This window comes from Rhinopithecus roxellana, chromosome 15 (assembly GCF_007565055.1).
Source record: "Rhinopithecus roxellana isolate Shanxi Qingling chromosome 15, ASM756505v1, whole genome shotgun sequence".
In the NCBI taxonomy this organism is placed as follows: Eukaryota; Metazoa; Chordata; class Mammalia; order Primates; family Cercopithecidae; genus Rhinopithecus; species Rhinopithecus roxellana.
The window spans coordinates 3,689,598-3,707,801 of NC_044563.1; the positions used below are offsets into that span (position 1 = coordinate 3,689,598).

At 49.9% G+C, this 18,204-nt stretch overlaps 1 protein-coding gene across 2 annotated transcripts in view; it reads left to right on the plus strand.

Moving 5' to 3' along the window:
- The window catches only part of SHANK2 (SH3 and multiple ankyrin repeat domains 2), a 679,458-nt gene that overhangs the window by 484,616 nt on the left and 176,638 nt on the right, over positions 1-18,204 (plus strand). The gene's annotated exons all lie outside the window — the stretch shown is intronic.

The window sequence follows — 18,204 nt, forward strand, 5'->3', positions numbered from 1 at the left end:
GTGTCCCGGCTCTACAAACAGAAAACAGTCCCTAGGATTGGCACATCGGTGTGTGCGAGGGGTCAGAGGCCCCAGTGCATCTGATCACCTGGCCTTTTTGTGAGTTTAGGTGTTACTTTTAATCTTGTTATGCAAAGGAACATGTGACTCTTTAGAAATAGGAAGAAGAAAAGAAAGTTATAGGTTGAAAAAGATGATATTTTAAAGGCTCGGTAGACTCAAATGGTCCTCGTTGGGAGTGCGTGTTTCTTGGATGCACACGCTCTTCTGTGTCACCCTGAGCCCTGCCTCGTGTACATCAGAACTCCACATGCAGGTGGAAGGGGTAGGTACGTGGCATCCAGCCAGCCGTGTGGTGGTCCCTGCCATTGGGCCAGATACTCGTTCTGTAAACGAGGATCCCACATTCCAGCCCCTGGTGAGAGGGCTACCTGCGATCATTTCTCCCAGTCAGGCCTAAGCTCCCAAGCTGGCTGATCATGCTATGATTCTGCTAGTGATCTCCGTAGAGATCCTCAGGACTATTAAGGGGCGATGGAAAGTCAGAAGGGAAGAGACTATTATAGAGCCAGGTAAGATGGAGCAGGTGCTTAAACTTATTCTGAGTGCCTCCTGTGGATCTCTTTGATTTGCTGGAAGAGATATTTAAATGATTATCGACCAGTCAGAACCTGATTTGAATGAGAAATGAACTTATTTGGGTTCTTGTGCATTGAAACTGTCGGATGCACCACCAGAATGATGGAGACCGGAGCCCGCCGTGGCTTCGGGGGTTAACTCGATTTGTAACCTTCATGAAAATGCAGAGCCTGGGTTGAATCATCCTCTGTAGGATGCAGTTGGGATGTGAGTCCCCTTCCTGCGTGTGTGTGTGTGTGTGTGTGTGTCTGTGTGTTGGGGGGGCGTGGCCTTGGGCCTAGCAGCAAGGCTGAAGTCTATAGGTGGTGTAAGAGTGTGTGCATGTGTGACAGGCAGGATGGGGGGGTGTTGAAATAGGTCGCTCTTGGTTCTTGATTTTCAATAATAAAAGAGGGCTGCAGATGCAAGAGCACCCCCCGTTGTTCAGCTCATGGGGCTGTTTCCTGGATAAACTCATCAATAAAAGAAACGTGGCCTGCTGAGGCACGTGTGTGGGCCCCGCACTTGCCCGGTGAGCAGAGCCGCACTGGGTTAGAAGATGTTGCTGTCTGTGGCTGCAGCGCTCGCCTGGGTGGGGCCGAGAAGGTGCACCTGTCCTGTCGGTTTGAAGCCTTTGTGGAAATTTGGAGCTTTGAGAGTTTCCACACTTCTGTTTCTAAGCACCTCCTTTGACATTGCTTTTAACCTCCGATATGCAAATATATTTGCCATTTGGGGGCAGGTTTTATATTCTAGGTAACCTCTGATTTCCAGTATTCTAGGAATGGCTGGTCCTGAGATGCATTAGGGCTGTGCCTGCATTATGATATCACAGATGACCCAAGGAGCACTGGGCCCTCCACAGCCCTGCAAGGCTACACTAATGAGGGTGTGGGGCACAGGCAGCTGGACCGTTGCACGATCCTGGCTCCTCCCAGTTCATGTCCACAGCTGCCTCTGGGGATTCAGAAATTCTCCTCCAGGGGCTTAAGACTGAGAATTCCATTGAGTTGTGTTCCTAGCGACTGGATTTTGCCACCGGAATATTAAAATCGTGTATAGCCTAATAGGTGCAGTGTTTGTTCCAACAGACCATTTTCAGTGAAGAGCTTTGACCTTGGAGGGTATGAGACAGCATCACGTGTCTCACGTGAATTTTCTTTTTGGTGAGCAGCCAGCCCTAGAGTCGGTGGGGTTTCTGAGCTCTCAGTGAGGTACAAGGTCTCCACGTGAAAAGCTGCCTGAAATGCAGACACTCTGTCTTCCCTACCCCAAGCAGCCCTTGGCAAACCTTCCTTTCTCTCTGCTATTTGAAAGAACCTCGAAAGTGTGACAGATTTTTATTTTCTCTTTAAAACTGCATGCTGCGGTTTGAACTTTTGGATGAAGGGGCACCCTTTGAAGTGAATGTTGGCTTTTAACGTCTTTGGCATCTCCAGAACTTCATTTTCCCTCATTAACTTTGTGAGAATGCCCGACGTGGCCCTCCAGCTCTCGGCCTTGGCGCCTGTCATGGTTTCCTGCTGTGCATGACTTTCTTGGGTACTTACCTTGTAGAATTTATTTCTCTCCTACCTAAGCTTTGGGGAAGAGTTTGTTCTTTTGCTGTTGTTTTTGTTTCTGGTTGACCACCCCCTGACCCTACCAACCACAATCAAAGGCTTTGAGCTATCACCAAATCGGGAATCTCATCAGACAGACAGATGTTATCACACAAGCTGTGTTGTAATAAAAGGGATCACCTCAGAGGTGGACGTGAAGGATAAGCGGATGTCCCGTGGATAGGGACATTTGATCACAGTGGCTCCGTGGACGGTGTGATTTACCATTTCGGATCAGCTGGTGTGCCGGAATCCCCGAGATAGCCAGTGACACTGAGCCATTCCAGATTGTGAAGTGTCAACCAGCCCAGCAGGGAAGGAGCCAGAGAGATTTTAGAGGCCGTGGGAGGGGCAGGGCAGCGGGAAGTTGAATGCCCCTGCTGAGATCGCCCTTGGGACCTGCAGGGGGAGGCCGAGGCCAAGGCTTGCAGAGGGGTGGATGCTGGAGCAGTGACAGCCCCTGACAGAAGCAGGGCAGGTGTTTCTCTCCATGCAGGTCAGAGGTGACGATGGGGCCTCCACCAGCCGGGAATGACAGAGGCCCACGTCCCTCTGGTGACAACAGGAAACCCAGTCCAAACTGATTTTCATAATGATTGGAGCTTGTCAGGAAGCCGAGACCAGAGAGTTTCGAGGGAGAGTAAGCCTGCTGTAAGAGTTTGCTGAAGACTTTGTCTGCTGTCTCTTTGAGATGACCCTGATTAGGCCCCTTCACTCCCACAACATGGGGCTGGAGAGGTCAGAGGCTGCTTCTGAAGTTCATGATATGTCCTAAGCCTGTGGGTGGCTCCTGGAGGACGGTAGTGCATCAAGTGTTTAAGGAGATGTGGAGGTGGGGACACCACTTTGATGTCTTGCAGGGCTCACTGTAGGTCTCACCCAGTGAAACCTGGCTGGGCGTCCCAGTCACCCAAGGTTTATAGAAATCTGGTCTCCAGCCCACACGCCCTGAATCAGAACTATGAGGCAAGAGCTGGGGCATCCATGAAAGTTGCAGTGGTGATGCTGGGGGTCCCAACAGACAGGAAAGGCAGTGACCCACTGGCCCGGCCCAAGTTGACATTCCAGCCTCTTGACGTGGCCTGCCAACTAAAGTCTCCTCGACCTGAACACAAGCAGGTGCTGCGCTAATCTCCTTAAGACTAGGACTGTCTTCCACAAACCCCTTCTTTGACAACCTAAATTTTGTTTCTTGAGTGACTTTCGTGATCTAAAATATCCTGTATCTGAGACATCCTTACAATTCAACTTAACAGCAGGCAGATAGAGGGCAAACAACATTTGCAACAAATGTCCCAAGAAGTCCGTGTCCTTGTTTATAGCAGCTGAGGTGGATCTCCAAGCCCTAGAAGCCCTGCAGTGCCCCATCCAACCCTCAGAGTCATCCGTACAGCATGTGTGTTCCTCCCCATTTTACAGATGGGGAAACTGAGGTACACAGGTGAAGTAACTGGCCCGTGGCTGTGTAGCTGGTGAGTGGAGAAGGTGGAATTCCAGCCCAGGCTGTCCGACTCTGTAATGTCGTGGCTCAAAGATGCATGAACAACACTTTGATGAGCTTTATGTATAAATGGGCAAACGGTAAGAAGAAAAGCAGTGAGGTGCCCGTTTTGTTTTCAAATTAGCAAATACTTCTTTGTGACTATACTTGTTGCTGGTGACAGCACTCACATGTTGCTGGTGAAAAGACTAAGTTGCCGTAGATGTTTTCAAGATCAGTGTGGCAGTAGGTAACAAGAGCCATAAAGGTAAACCAGGAATCTTACATCTAGGAATCCATGCTAACGGAATAATCTTAAAAAACAGGCAGAAATCAGCCAGGCATGGTGGCTCACGCCTGTAATCCCAGCACTTTGGGAGGCCAAGGCGGGTGGATCACCTGAGGTCAGGAGTTCGAGACCATCCTGGCCAACACGATGAAACCCCGTCTCTACTGAAAATACAAAAAATTAGCTCGACGTGGTGGTGGGCGCCTGTAGTCCCAGCTACTCAGGAGGCTGAGGCAGGAGAATCGTTTGAACCTGGGAGGCGGATGTTGCATTGAGCTGAGATCACGGCCACTGCACTCCAGCCTGGGTGACAAAGCAAGACTCGGTCTCAAAATAATAATAATAATAATAATAATAATAATAATAATAATAATAAATAAAAAAATAAAAACAGGTAGCAGTTACAGTGTGGCAAAAACAAGGAGTTGAGACGGGGAGGGGGCGGGGCTCATAGGAGAATGGTTCAGCGACAGTGAACATCTGTTGTGAATTCATAAGAAAGCATTAAAAATGATGTTTACAAGGAGTTCTTAATACCAACCGAGAAAGGTTACATTCTACTTAGTGAAAAAGGCAGAATCAAAATGCTCAGCACCATATCGTCTAACACCATCTTTCCAGTGTAGGCACAGAGGAAAACAAAAACGACAGGAAACATTAACCCCTAGGTGGTGAGGTTGTGTTATTTTCTCTTTCTTTCAGATGTTTCTCTCAGATTTCCTGGAATCGAAGTATTCCTATTTTGAAAAGTATCCATCTCATACATAGGAAAGCGTGTCTTGGCCGAGCGCGGTGGCTCAAGCCTGTAATCCCAGCACTTTGGGAGGCCGAGATGGGCGGATCACGAGGTCGGAGATCGAGACCATCCCGGCTAACACGGTGAAACCCCGTCTCTACTTAAAAAATACAAAAAACTAGCCGGGTGAGGTGGTGGGCGCCTGTAGTCCCAGCTACTTGGGAGGCTGAGACAGGAGAATGGCGGGAACCCGGGAGGCGGAGCTTGCAGTGAGCTGAGATCTGGCCACTGCGCTCCAGCCTGGGCCACAGAGCGAGACTCCATCTCAAAAAAAAAAAGGAAAGCGTGTCTTAGAGAAAGTTGTCTCACACAGGAGACAAATCTCCAGCCCCCTTGGCACAGGTGGTGCTGTTTGCCGTCAGAGGAAAAAGGCTTCCTGGGCATTAATTACTTTCCCGGGGCCATTCCTCACCTGCCTGCTGCAGGGCTCTGACTACGCCTATGGTTTTTGTGATTGTTTTCTTGGCCCTGAAGTGGCCAATTTCATTTTTGCGTTAATTTCTCTAAATAGGTTTTCCCTTGCAGTTAAAGCAGGCAGCAGTATCCTTCATCCTTGAAAAGTGGTGCTCGAGTTTGCTAATTACTTTTTCCTCGTATTAAATACTTGCATGAGAGAGGGTGTGGATCTGCTTTATACTCGTGGTTTGTATTTAAGTCAGGATGCTAAGAGGGACATCCTGGTGTTTTCCTCAGAGACCCTGGGAGGGTCTTGTAAGGCCGGGTGTGGCAGCTCATGCCTGTAATCCCAGCACTTTGGGAGGCCAAGGCGGGCAGATCACTTGAGGTCAGGAGTTCGAGGCCAGCATGGCCAACATGGTGAAACCCTGCCTCTACTAAAAATACAAAAAATAGCTGGGCATGGTGACGTGTGCCTGTTAATCCCAGCTACTTGGAAGGTGGAGGCAGGAGAATCACTTGAACCCGGGAGGTGGAGGTTGCAGTGAGCCGAGATCGCACCACTGAACTCCAGCCTGGGCAACAGAGCAAGACTCCGTCTTAAAAAAAAAAAAAAAAAATGTTTCTTAGGCTGGTATTTTAAAATGGGACTTGAGAAATGTGAGGTGGCCTCTGGCATGTTTGACTTTTCAACCAAGCAGGCGTGAGGAACAGTTGTTAGAGCTCGCTACTCAAGGGTCAACCCCCCCTCCCCAGCTTCAGACTTAAATATTACTTGGAGGAAAGAAAATGAAATCCAGATTCAGCACAATCAGTCATTACTCTTGCTGGGTCCCGGTATTCCTGTTGATGAAATGTGTGGTTATGACAGTAGAATCACCTGAAATGAACTGAGCTCTCAACACTGGACTGCTGGTCAGAGGCGTGGAGCACAGGGCTGGCATTCAATCAACTTTCTTTTTTAAAGACAGGATCTTGTTCTGTTGCCCAGGCGGGAGTGCAGTAGCACAATCACAGCTCACTGCAGCCTTGAACTCCTGGGTTCAAAAGATCCTCCCGCCTCAGCCTTCCAAGTAGTTCAGACTACAGGCACATACCACCATACCTAGCTAACTTGTGTACTTTTTTATAGAGCCAGAGTCTTGCTTTGTTGCCTGGGCTGGTATCAAACTCCTGGCCTCAAATGATCCTCCTACCTGAGCCTCCCAAAGCACTGGAACTAAAGATACATCACCTCACCCGGCCTCAGTCAGTACTTGTCATGGATCATCATCTTGTCCTTCATCATCATTAATGATGCCCGACTCAGAAGAGGAAACCAGTGGCTATTAGTTGAACAAACAGGGATAATAATATTATCATAATGACTGATGTTTGTTACCACTATTATGTGAAGCCTGTAGCAGTCACAGAACACACCCAGCATATGCCAAGTACATCAGACACTTCCAGCCAAGAGTACATGAGCCATGGTTTCCTTATGCCTCTGTTGTGGGGAACATCGTGAATACAGGTACCTCCCCACCCCACCCGCCAGCCTCCGAAGTCCCTGGCAGGCACATCTCCTCCTTTGGCTCAAACTCCTGCTCCCAGAGCACTCACCACCGTGTACAATTCTGTGTTGGCGTGGGTCCGGCTTTTAGATCACCTTGGAATTCCTATTCCTGATACCCACTTTGCCCTCTAGCAGCAAATCCCAGGGCCAAGGCCAGAGCCCTGTTGTGGTTTGCCTGGTGCCAGCATCCCTTGGGTCTAGTGGTTCAGCCACATCACACAGCTCACATTTCTCTAGCTCGCCTTTTGGGATATTGTGAGAGACTTTGTCCTGCTGGTGGCCCTGATGACCAATCTGGAAACTCTCTCCACCCCACCCCCAAAATTTCTTCCGCTCTTGTTTAATTGGTTTTAAATGGCTACTTAATAACCAAGTTAAAGACCGAAGACCAGCTGATGTTAGCAGGAACCCAGGGTGACTGCTGAATTCTTGAGCAGGGTCACATTGGTGCTTTGGTCATCAAGGCCAATATTTCATTGCATTCACACTAAAGACAAACAGGGTCTGTCCTGCATCCCTCTGAGTGTGGGGTGTTTCTGTCCTGACAGCTCAGTGGCTTCTCGCCGTGTCATCAGGATCCACTGACCAAGGGCAATAACACTGGGGGCCTTTACCCTCTAAGGCTAATAGCACTGGGGGTCTTCATTCTCTGAGGCTAACAGCATTGGGGTCTGCTCTCTGAGGCTTAACGCACTGTAGTCTTTCTTCTCCCAGGCAGAGGCCACTGCTCCGTGGGGAGTGCTGGATGGCGGGGAGATTGGATCCCTTTTCTGCACGTGGCGTTCTGGGCCTGGGGAGGTCGTTCTCTTTGTCCTCCATATTGACTGGGAACAGGTGGTCCAGGCTGAGGAGCAGCCCAGGAATCTTGCTGAGAAGGTGGATGCCGGCAGCTCGGCAACTTGCAAATCTGAAATCTTGGCTCGTTCATTTTGGGGTTCTAATTTGAAGCATCAGTGATTTCAATTTCAGGCTATAAAAAGATTCAGAATCACTTCAGGGGACCGTGGCTGCTGTGCTCAGATGCCGTGGGACTGGCAGATGGCAGCACACGGGGTTGGAGAGAGGCAGAGAGGAGCCGCGGTCAAGGGCACAGGCTGTGCCGTCTGATCCGGGTTTGAATCCAGGCTCTGCCTCTTCTTAACTGTGTGAACTTGGGCAGGTTGCTCATTTCTTGGCCTCAGTTTCTCAAACTGTAAATAAAAGTGTGTGTGAAGCATGTAGCAGTTTCTGGCATCATGAGTTCTCAACAAATGGTGGCAATTGTAAAAATTACTTCTGAAACTTCACTCATTCATTTCTGAAGCATACATTCTGCCTCTCAGGTGCTGGGCTGGAAGAAAGACATGAATCAGACACAGTTCCTTGGGGAACACACAGTCTAGAAGGGGTAGGCAAAAAGTGGAGTGTGGCGAAGGCCCCAAAGTAAATCAGGAAAAGGGCTTCATGAAAGATGGTGTTGGCTCCAGGCTTTGATGGGTTAGTGGGGTTAGTGAGGTTTCTGCAGGCAGAACTGAGAAAGATCTTGAGCAAAAGCTTAGGGGGTCAGGAATGTTCAAGGTGGATTTGGGGAGTGATCAGATGCTATAAAGCTGGGGGTGAGCAACTGGTCTAATGGGGGCCTGGGATGTTAGTTAATTAGGTGCAAATGTGTGTGACTGGACCGCTGCACAGAGCAAGAGCGTTGCTGGATCTCTCCAGGGTGCTGAACCCCTGTGGGGCATGGTCTCTCTCCAGGGTGCTGAACCACTCCAGGGTGCTGGTCCTCTGCAGGGTGCTGAACTAGAGAGCTGGGTGGATAGGATGCAACCTTCCTCAGGAGTCTGGAGGAAGCCCTCAGCATGTCCCCTCCCTCCGTCCCTGCACCTTTCATTTCTGTCCCCTGCGTCCTTGGAGTTTCTGAGCATAGAGGCTCATTACTTAGTGACAGTTTCATCTACTTGGTAGAGAAATCTCTTCCACAAGGAGGGGCCAAGGAGCCAACGTGGTCGAGCATCTGCTGTGTCCTGCCTTGTCCATCTGCATCTACTTTGAGCCCCACTTCCCTCACCACTGTGGTTTCAGCTCACATCATGCCTTCTCAGAGAGGACTCTCTTGGCACCCTTAGGTTTCCCTGACTCTTACACTCACACCGTGTGCTTCCGTGACCATAGAAATCATACATTTCCTGTGTAAGGTGACTGACTTACTATCCACCTCCCTCATGGAACATTCCCTGTGGGCCAGAGAGTTTGCTGACCAGGTCTCTGCTACATCTCCAGCATGCAACACAGTGCCAGGTGCATAACAGAGGTCCCAGCGCATGTGTTCAGTGATGGGCACACCTGGGAAGTAGTTTTACACTCATCTTGCAGGTAATGAAACTGAGCCTCAGAGAGATTAAGAAGCCTGCCCAGGGCCCTCCAGGGAGGTCTGAATCTAAGCTGACTCCAAAGCTTGTTTCTTTTGCACTGTGTCTACCTCATGATCCAGGTTAAGTCCCAGATCACTGGGATATAACCTTATAGCCATCTTTTTCTGTGTGTGGATGCTGTACACCCAGCCCCAGGCTACATGGAGCAAAGGCAGCAGGAGGCATAGTGGGCTGACATCCCCATGTTGGAAGCTGCTGGCACCATGTCCTCTGATGCACCCATTGGTGCCTCTGGGTCCTCTCCACCTGCCCCCTCCTCCCTCCCATACACCCACTGCCCGCTTCCCAGTGTACTCTTGTTAGCATTGATTTGTGTTCGCCTTTGGTGCCCTTTTGTGGGGAGTTTCATGATACAAGCGGTTAGATTGGCAAATGAACTGGAGGAAGGCCCTGTGCTAAGTGCCCCATAGAATCTTTTAATTGATAGAGTTTGTCAGCCCTGGGAATTAGGGTGTGTGCGCACCCACAAGCAGAGTGGGATGAGAAGGGGAGGCAGAGGTGATACTGTGGAGCCCTGAGAATGGTAGCCCCACTGTGGTCTCACGAAATCAACCACCCACCAGCAAGTTATCGACTTCCCTCTCCCCAGGATCTTCAGACGGGTCCCATGGAGCAGACTTTTCCATGCTTCTCCTTTGTATTCAGTCTCGTGGCAGGACCTAGGGGGTCATGGAGATTCTGTCCTGGGCATGTGCGCCTCCATCAGCACCCTCAGGGCTGGGGCTGCAGAGGGAGGAGTGGGTTATATGGGTGAGAAGGGGAGATGGCACGTGTGCCAGGCCAGTGAGGAGATGGACGTCGCCATTGGGCGCTCTCCCTGGTCTGCGGTATGTGCCACACTCCTTCTGGCCCCAGACACTTGCCCACAATTTCGTCTCCTCCACCTGCTCTACCAGGGCACCTCCTGCGCCTGCCTCAGGTGTCTGCTCCCTGAAAGTTGCCTGTGGTGCCCACTCATAACCCCTTGCTATAGTCACTTCCTGCAGACACCCCGTCAGATAAGGGACCACCCAGAGCCGAGCACATGGCAGGCACCCAATAAATATTCCTTAAGGAAAGAAAGGCACCACCGAGGAAAGCACAACCAGGATAGAACTTCTGTCTTGGAGAAGGGGATCCTTCCTCCCAAACCCCTTCCCCATCTCCATCAGTGCTGGAACTTGAAAAGCTGGTGGAGGTGGGGGGTGGACTCATTTCTATCAGAGAGAGTGTGAGAAGCCAGCCCTTCCCTGGAAGGTGCCAGCCTTCTCTCCCCAGTCCCACTCAAATCCTGAGAGGTTTATAGGCGGAATGTGTACCCCTCCTACTAGGAAATTTTGAGTACACTCTACCCCCATATCTGCCTGGTGGCCAGCTTTTACATTAGTGTTATTTCACTGTGTTTCACACAAATCATGTCAGACACAAATAAAATTGGTAATGCAGAGAAGCCAAAGGAAAAAGCAGGGATGCTGCTACCAGGAGACAGTGTCCGCAAAACAAGGTTTATCTTTGTGGAATTTTATTTCTTTATATGTGTCTGTTAGTAATACACTTTGTCATGTGTTTATACACTTTTTTTTTTTTCACTTGGGTATGTCTTTTTTTTGTTGTGGTAAAATACACAGACCATAACATTTACCATCGAACCCATTAGCACTCACTCTCCATCTCCCTCCCAGCCCCAGGCAAACACTCATCCCCTCTCCATCTTGGGTCTGCCTGTTCCGGATGTTTTCCGTCCATGGAATCATGCTCTAGGCAACCTTTTTTCTGGCTTCTTTCAGCATCATGTGCTTTAGGTTCACCCGTGTGGTCGCGTGTGTCTGTACTACCTTCCTTTTGTGGGTGAATGACATTCCACCACATGGTTAGACCACAATTAGTTTATCCGTTCACCAGTTCAGGGACACTTGGGCTGTTTCCAACTTCTGGTTATTGTGAAGAATGTCGACGTGAATGTTTTTGTACCAGTTTTCGTTTTCAGTTCTTTGGGGTACATACCTAGGAGTGGAATTGCTAGGTCATGGGGTAATTCTGTGTTTCTTGAAACTGCTGATGCACACCCCAGAGTCCCATCCCGGGTGGGACAGGCGGGTGTTCAGTGAGTGCTGAGTTCACGACCTTCGTCACACGCCTGGCCAGAAGGACCGCAGAGGGGAGGGGGTCCTGCCCGCTTCCGTTAAGATAGAACTCAGACCCAACAAAAGCTTAACTGCTGGGCAGCATGGTACAGACTGCAAATAAAACTCAGAACAGCCGTGGCCGTGACTGTGTAAAATGCCCGTGCTGCTTGAGCACCTACTGTGTGCCAGCACCGTTTTTGAGAGTTCACACACATGAACTCACTTTGTGTTCGGTTTAACTTGGTTACTTTTTTTTTTTTTTTTTTTGAGATGGAGTCTTGCTCTGTTGCCCAGGCTGGAGTGCAGTGGTCAGCTCTCAGATCACTGCAAGCTCCGCCTCCCAGGTTTACACCATTCTCCTGCCTCAGCCTCCCGAGTAACTGGGACTACAGGCGCCCGCCACCTCGCCCAGCTAGTTTTTTTGTATTTTTTAGTAGAGACAGGGTTTCACTGTGTTAGCCAGGATGGTCTCTATCTCCTGACCTCGTGATCCGCCCGTCTCGGCCTCCCAAAGTGCTGGGATTACAGGCGTGAGCCACCGCGCCCGGCCAACTCGGTTACTTTTATCAGCTCCTTTGCCTGCATGAGGAGGCCACAGCACAGAGTGTGGACTCACTTACCCACAGACACACGGTGAGTGGCAGAGCCAGGCTGTTCTTCCAAGATCGACGTATTGCTTCCCACCCTCCCGCTCCAGCCACCCTCCTGTGCCACCTGTCAGGGAGGAGGAGTCTTGCCCAATTTGATGTCTTCTGTGATGCAGATTCTAGAGGAAAGAGGAAAACAAAGAAACAGAGGGAGCTTAGACAGAAAGCTGAGAGGAATAAAAGTTACAATGACGGGCAAGCCTTGAAGGAAAACTGGGGGCTTACTTCCATATACAGATTATAAAAGGTGGGGCTACCAAAATATATTGCTTTGTGCTTTAAGTTAGATTTATTTTGGCTGGGTGCGGTAGCTCATGCCTGTAATCCCAGCACTTTGGGAGGTCGAGGCAGGTGGATCACCTGAGGTCAGGAGTTCAAGACCAGCCTGGCCAACATGGTGAAACCCCGTCTCTACTAAAAAATACAAAAATTAGCTGGGCGTGGTGGCGGACACCTGTAATCCCAGCTACTCGGGAGGCTGAGGCAGGAGAATCGCTTGAACCCAGGAAGTGGAGGTTGCAGTGAGCCGAGATTGTGCCACTGCACTCCAGTCTGGGCGACAGAGCAAGACTCCATCTCAAGAATAAATAAATGAATAAATAAATAAATAAAAATAAATAAATATATTCCGTGTAATAACTGGAGAAGCGCTATTAAAGATCGGAAACCCTGTTTCCTGTCTATTTGGCATCTGGACTGTGATTCTTTGAAAATCGTTCCAACAAGGACTGGAGCACGTGGGGTGAGGGTATCTGTCTGGGTTACACACATCTGCAAACTCACTTTGAGCAGCTGCTGGGTAGACTCAGGCCTGAAGCCTAGTGGTTGGTGACACAGATTTGAATCCTATGTGGTCCTTCTTCCCAAAGAGTGCAGAGTTCAGGTCCCATGTTTCTCCTTAGCCCCATGCTCAGGCATGCCTAAGCAGAGGCATCCTGCAAAGTGGTTGCTGAACCCATGTTGTCAGACTGAAGGAAGGAGGAAAAACATGGGCTGAGAAACAAGAGGGATGGGAGGGCGGCCCTTGGAGATCCTGTGTATTGGGAGAGGCAAGCCGTGGCTACTGTGCACCGTGAACTTGGAGAGTAGAGAGCCTGCCTGGGCACTTTGCCTTGGGAAGCCCTAAATGCTGCACTTGGGACACGAGCTTCATTACCTTTGACCACCCTGGAGGGCTCAGGCACGTCTGACACAGCCTGATGGATGAGTCTTTCTAGCTGGGAAGGGAAATGATCTTTCCAGCCTGAGGCTCACAGTCATTTATTCTGAGGGGACACGAGAGCACAGGAGATCAAAATGCTGCCCTCGCCGCCATGGGCTACCAGCGTGCGAGTTCTGGGGGTCCACACAGCCCTGGGAACAATAGCAAGGACCATTTCAATAATGACCTCTGCCACTGCTTAAGCACTTACTGTATGCCAGGGTCCCCTTCCACGCTCAGTAGTCTGAGGAGGGTGGTGGCATTAGTGTCATTTTGCACATGGAGCAGCTGAGGTTTGGTGAACCTAGGATGACCCAAGTCACAGGACATAGTGAGGGAGGGACGGGGCAGGATTCAAACCCAAGTCCGGCTCTGGCTCCAGAGTTCTTGGACACTGTGTGTGACTCCTGCTGCAGCAAGGCAGGGGGTCAGAGGGCTCTCGGGGGTCCTGGCCATCCTGATGCTGGACTCAAAGCCCGGGGCACTCTGCCTTGCCCCAGATCCCCAGCCTGATCCCGGACTGAGGCAAAACTGGGAGGTGTCGGCCACTGAACTTGAGGGACTCGGCCCCAAGGGCCCATGGCAGGCAACACTGCCTCTAATTCGTGGCATATGCATCATTCCCTTGTTGTAAATATAGCAGCTGAACCTCTGCAGCACCCATGTGGGGTCAGCAGTGATTGGTTTTAATTCCTGTATTGGGCCCAGCCTCATCTGTTCCAGGAAGACATTTTTTGTTGTCAGTTAATTTCCCCAGAGTGTTTTTTGATGAGCCTTCTGATTCCAGTGGACTGATTTGTTGTTCAGGTATTTTTGTTGTTGTTCCTGGAGAACAGGCTGTGTGCCCAGCAGCCCCATGGCCAGCCCTATCCCCAGCCTGTAGCCCCTCTAGACAGCCCCTGCCTCAGCCCAGCAACACCGGGATTTTGGCATTGAGCAGGTTGAAGCTTGTGTGTAACTTGTCTGCCTCTTCAAAGCATTCTTGACGTGTTTTTTATTTTTGTTTTCGTTTTTGTTTGGAGACAGAATCTCACTCTGTTGCTCAGGCTGGAGTGCAGTGGCACGATCTCAGCCCACTGCAATCTCCGCCTCCCAGGTTCAAGCAATTCTTCTGCCTCAGCCTCCTAAGATAGCTAGGATTACAGGTGTGCGCCACCACGCCCAGCTAATTTTTGTATTTTTAGTAAAGACTGGGTTTCACCATGTTGGCCAGGCTGATCTCGAACTCTTGAACTCGGTGATCTGCCCACTTCAGCCTCCCAAAGTGCTGGCATTACAGGCATGAGCCACCATGCCCAGCCTTTGACAAGATCTTTTGATGAATTTCCTACTTGTTCATAGTCCCTGCCAGGCTGGGGTCACCTTTCCCCACGTGTTTGTCTGAGGCACAGGTGTCAGTCTTGGCAAAAGGCATGGGCTATTGTTCGCTGAATGCATAAAGGAAGGAATCAATTAAATGAGCACAGCAAATCGGGACTCAGTGACTCTGTGGGGTTTGGCAGGCAGGTCTGGAGATGGATTTCAGTGCTGTCCTCACCTGTGGCTTTGCTGAGATCTGCACTGTCTCTGGGAATGCATGTTGGAAAGGCGTGTTCTTCCAAAATCAGCCTCCCTCTTGTATTTGCAGCAGGCAGGAGCTGCCCTGCAGGAGGGCTGCTGGTCCTGCCCTGGAACGGGGCCCCTCTCAGTTCCTGTTACTGCCTCCACCCCACACGGAGGTATCCAGCCTGGGACCCAAGGGGAAGCAGATGGACAGATGCCAGGAGTGGCCAAACACAACATTCTCTTCCTTTTAACTGTATGATTCCGCTCAAGTGAGGTTCTTAGAGTAGTCACATTCGTCACATTCATAGAGACAAAAAGTAGGATGGTGGGTGTCGGGGGCTGGGGAAGGGGATGGGGAGTTAGTGTGTAATGGGGACAGAGTTTCCGTTTGGGAAGATGAGAAAGTTCTGGAGATGCGTGCTGGTGATGGCTACACACACTGTAAATGTAGTTAATGCCATGAACTGGCCACTTTAAAATGGCAAATTTTATGCTTTGTGTCTTTTACTACGTTTTTTTTTTTAATTTAAAAATTTTTAAACAGCAATGTTCTTCCCTTTTCGTTGTTTAACTTTTGAACAGTTGGGCTTTCTGTTAGATCTGGGGCAGGTCCCAGCATGTTTCCTGGGCTCTGAAACAGAACCAGTGATGACCCCTGCTCGCCGCCACGTACAACCCTTGGGTCAGCTGAGACCCCGGGCATAGCTCCAGCTCAGCCCCCGTCCCCAGGTCACCTCTGCCCCTCTCTGTTCCTCCCCCTCCTCCACCTGCAGTCCCTTAATCGGCTTCCTGTTTATTCGTAGCTCGACTAGCACACGGTATGGTTTCTATTCACCTTTTATTGTTGGTCTGTCTTCTCCCGTGGGACCATAACTCAATGAAAGCAAAGACTGTCTTTGTTGCTCACCTGCAAGAGAAAGCACCCAGCACATGACAGGAGATCAACCCTCATTAAAATGACCAAAAACGATGCCAACGTATAAAAGAAAGAGAAGTATTTGCGTACCAGCGACAACATGATTCCCGAGACACCATCTCAAATGCAAACCACAGGTCACAGACCAACCACTGTAGTATGATAATATTTCTGCTTTTTAAAAAAGAACACAAAAATACTATATTTATTGTCTGTACGCCACATTTTCCAAGGGAACATAAATGTTATGCAAAAGTTCTGGAAATCTCCACACCAATGTGATAATCCTTCAAGATAAACCTTCCTCCAAGGTAACAGAGATGGGTGGAGGGTGAGTCACAGAGGGCTCTGCTATTTTTTAACTGCTACCTAGAAATTGTACATATTTACGGGGTCCGTGTGATGTTTTCATACATCTACGTGATGTCTAAGGATCAAATCAGAATAAACTGCGATGTCACCTCCAACATGTATTTCTTTGTGCTGGGAACCTTCCAAATATTCTGTTGTATATTTTGAAATATACTATAAATTATTATTAATATACTATAAATTATTATTAATGGTAGTCACCTTGGCTCTTCTGTAAAGTAATTTTTTTAAAAACTTGTATTCTTTGTCTAGTTAGAAATTCTAAGCTGGCGAAATTACGGCTCTCAAGCCTGAGGGACCGGCTCTATGTTATTCTCAGTCATGTTGAGGGCCTTTGTCATCTTCACCTCTTCAGCAGGTGCAACTGCGGAGCCAGATATAAATCTCCAGGAAATCCGTGTCCTGTTTGTGTTACTTGGTATTTCCCAGAAGATGACTGGAGGTGTCGGGGAAGGATGGAAGTGGCAGCCCGGCCTCCGTGTCCGTGGGAGGGAAGCACCCAGCTAGCGTGGACACAGGGGAGATGCCTCTCGGCCCGCGTCAACTGCGGTTAGACGGGCTGAGCCACCATCCCCATAACTCCAACAAAGCTACCACTCTGTTGTCCAAAGTGGTTCACATGGGGTGACCTAGCGAGCTCCGTTCTGCCCAGAGTTCCTGCTGAGGCCCCTCTGTCGCTCACTGGTTATTTCGTTAGCTAGGACATTGTCTTTATCCTGGGCGTTTCATCACCATCCCCCGCCCCCCACAGCACTGCAATTCTGGATTTAAATTCGAATCGAACGGAAAATCAAAGTTTTAAGACCCATGGGCATTTTTAGCCAAGAATATTTATCTCAAAGGCAGCCTAATTGCCAGTTGCTAGGCAGGATGGTTTGAGGTCAGGACGCAGCGCAGGAAGTATTGGGTTGGTTTTGTCTGGTTTCCTTTTAAAGAGACCCTGCGGGCAAAGGCTTTGCCAACTGGAAAAGCCTGTGAAATGCGGCCTCCCTCAGGGGAATGCCAGTGACCCCAGCCCCTGTCCTTCTGACCTTACCCATCCTAGTACCCAGTCCCCCGTGGCCGCCTCTCCAGAGCCAGGAACTCCCAGGAAAGAGCCTGAACCTTGATTACCCAGAAGAGTCATCCGCAGTGGGATTCCCTAGCACGACCCTTGCCCAGAGAGATTGGCCCTTTTGTGCTAGCACAGCTGCAAGCTGGGGCAGGGGCTGGCATGCCCACTCGACCTGCCCACGGCCCAGAGGTCTCGGGTGCACTTCGCGGTGTTGCACCCATTTTAGACATTGTGCGTCCGTTCCCGCAATGCTGGACACTGTAACAAGTCCCAGACTGAAAACTGGCTCTTCATTGAGCCATGGAAAGTTATTTATTGCCCCTCTCAAGTCCTCCAAGCAGCTTCAGGCTCCTCCCGGCTCCCAGCTCCTCCATCCTGAACACGCAGATGCCCAGGTCACCGGGTTCGGCCGCATCTGGCTGGCAGAAGAGAAAGCACATATCACTTCTGCTTATGTTCTGTTGACTACAATCTCAACTGGCGGTCATTCCTCCCTGCAGGGGAGGCTGGGGCAGGCGGTCTTGCTGTGCCTCTGGAGGAAGAGCACATGCCATTCTCTGCTGTTGATCTCACAATGCCTTGTACTGGATCCTCCTAGACAAGCTGAAGCACATTTAAGAAAAAAGCGTAGGCCGGGTGCGGTGGCTCACGCCTGTAATCCCAGCACTTTGGGAGGCTGAGACGGGTGGATCATGAGGTCAGGAGATTGAGACCATCCTGGCTAACACGGTGAAACCCGTCTCTACTAAAAAATACAAAAAATTAGCCAGGCGTGGCGGCAGGCGCCTGTAGTCCCAGCTACTCGGGAGGCTGAGGCAGGAGAATGGTGTGAACCCGGGAGGCGGAGCTTGCGGTGAGCTGAGATCGCGCTACTGCACTCCAGCCTGGGGGACAGAGCGAGACTCCATCTCAAAAAAAAAAAAAAAAAAAAGAAAAGAAAAGAAAAAACCATAGCAAAGAAAGAAAATACTTAGAATTTTAAAAATTCTGTACACGATCTATTGTTATTTTTCATCGGGGGGGATGCCAGGCAGTGGCCAGCACGTGTTTTAGCTGTCTGAACACTCTGCATCCCTCTAAGTCCCCAGGCTCTCTGTATAGACGTGCATTGCCTGCACTCACTGTGCTAAGCAGGTTACCCAGCGATTGCCCCGATTCTTCCCAGGAGCTCTGCAAAGTGGACTTGCATGACTCTGTCTGTTTTCCAGATGAGTAAAC